The 2,365-nt window shown below is 44.5% G+C and overlaps 1 non-coding gene across 1 annotated transcript; it reads left to right on the forward strand.

Moving 5' to 3' along the window:
* The first annotated feature begins 1,373 nt into the window (after positions 1–1,373).
* On the forward strand, positions 1,374–1,461 carry trnap-ugg (transfer RNA proline (anticodon UGG)). The gene is given in 2 exon segments: positions 1,374–1,409; positions 1,426–1,461. It is a non-coding gene; the product is annotated as a tRNA-Pro (tRNA).
* Positions 1,462–2,365: the final 904 nt, after the last annotated feature.

The raw sequence follows: 2,365 nt of genomic DNA on the forward strand, positions 1-2,365 counted from the left end.
AGAGAGAGCGACAGACAGGCAGACAGACAGACAGAGACCCACGTGAGACTATAGATGCTGAGGCAACGCACATAAAATGCTGGAGGAACTCAGTGGATCACGCAGAGTCTGGGGAGGGAAATGAATAGTCGACTTTGAGAGTTTGAGCACAGTTTCGTGGTTGACGAACGCATCTGATACGGAGAGTCCTCTGTAGACCATTGGTCTCAAGAAAATTTCCTGCTTGAAACGTCACTGAGATATCACAAGATCGCGACATTGAATATGACAAGATTTCTTTATCTGGGATTGGCCATGCATCAGTGTGCGTACTGTTGAGGTTCTGATGATCAGGAAGTGATTTCGCGGAAATCAGGTGGGCTCCAGTTGTAAGACAGTGACCTTTCCGCCATTCCTCGATGCATAACTTCGTAAATTGCTCCTTGCGACACAACCAGCCTGGAATTTCTCGAAGCACAAACTGAAAATGAGGGAAACACTCAGCAGTTGAGGTTGCATTGCAAAAAAACAGTCAACGTTTCGAGTCCGGGAAACTTCGTTAGAACAGAGGAAAAGAGAAATACAAGATGGTTTTCGGTACGATAGGAGCTCGTGGACTGATATGAAGAACAAAGAGGGTCCCAAATCCAAAGTCCACATCGCCGCTGCAGCCCCCTGAACAGCACTGTTGGAATATAATCACCACACCGGCTCCAGCGATTCTGTGCACAGGTCCGGCGCCACCAGTAATTACCGACCTTCTGACAACTCAATCTTCAACACTGATGCAAAATGTAATAAAAGCTTCTTAACTGCAATTGTGAATATTGTATGTATGTTTGCAAATAAATATTCCGCCAACTTCTTTAATGCTTCAACACATTCTATTTTTCAGCGCATAAACATCTCTCCGGAATAGAAAGGCAACGGTCAATACTTCAAAGGTGAGAATATTTGGCTGATAAATCCTCCCCAGAGCGAACAAGCAATGGGAGTTTTCCCATATCTCTGCAACCCTGTTCTCAAACATTTGCACCAACATATTGTAAAGGGGGAAAGACACGGCAGGAAGAAATGTTATGGCCAAGTGCTCTCCGCTGCCGTCTGTTCTGTCACCAATGACCTCCGAACTCAGTCACAGCGTTTGATGATGTATTATCAGAAAAAGCGGCCTAATAAAGCGGGAATGAAGAACTCCTTCAGCTGCTTTGGGCCAGGCCCTTGTTTCCACAATGGATTAACGTTGAAACATCACATTACGGTTATAAATTGATGATTCTCACAGTGGTTCAGTGCAGAATTGGAGCAGCATGGTGCCCCGTGTCCTTGCCTTGAACTTTGCACAAAATATTCCAGTTACGGATTGGATTAGAGTAGCGTGATGAGTAGGAAGGGGCTCGTTGGTCTAGGGGTATGATTCTCGCTTTGGGTTTGAATTTCCGAGTATGCGAGAGGTCCCGGGTTCAAATCCCGGACGAGCCCTCTGTTGAAAACATTACGTTACCATTTTGGACCTGGTGGTGAAGACGTAGTTTGGCACACCTGCCTTCATAAATCAGAGTATCGACAGCAGAGATGACATGTCATGTTACAGCTGCACCAGACGTTGGTGAGACGGCACTTGCAGTTTGGTTCCTAGTTTTCTTCTACTTTTTGTCTGTGATGTTTCCTCTTTGCTAATCTAGATTAAATATAGGCATAAGCAAGTAAATTTAATTTGCTGCTTCATTGAACATGCGAGAGTACAGCAGAGGAACAGGCCATTCGCCCCACAATGTTGTGCGGAACTAATTAAAATAATGACAACTAATCACTCCTGTTGAGCATGGTCCCTTTCCCTCCATTATCTGCACATTCATGTGTCTATCTGAGAGCCTCTTAAACGCCTCAATCGCCAGACACCAACCGCTCTCTGTATAAAACACTTGCCCCGAATGGTGTCCTTTGTACTCCAGTCCTCCCCCCCAAGTTAAATGCATGCCATCCAGCATTAGACATTTCGTTTCTGAAACAAGAAAAATATACCAGTTGTACACTTTATCAATCCCTCTCATAATTTGATAAACTTTTGTTAGATCTCCCCTTCCATTCCACTCCAGAGACAGGGAAACCAGTTTGTCAAATCTCTCCTAGACAACTCTTGCCTCTGTTCCAGGAAGAATCCAAGTAAACCTCTATTGAGCCCTGTCCATAACCTACAGAGACTTCCTTCCATGGGGTGACATAATTGAATGCAATACTCCAAATACGTTCCATCCAGAGTTTACTAAATCTGCAACATAACTTCCTGACTCCTGAATTCCATTTCACAACGTATAAATTTAAGCACACGCACGCCTTCTTTACCACCCTATCGACTTGTGCAGCAATTACCAGGGAGTTGGTA

This window comes from Pristis pectinata, chromosome 18 (genome assembly GCF_009764475.1).
Source record: "Pristis pectinata isolate sPriPec2 chromosome 18, sPriPec2.1.pri, whole genome shotgun sequence".
Lineage (NCBI taxonomy): Eukaryota > Metazoa > Chordata > Chondrichthyes > Rhinopristiformes > Pristidae > Pristis > Pristis pectinata.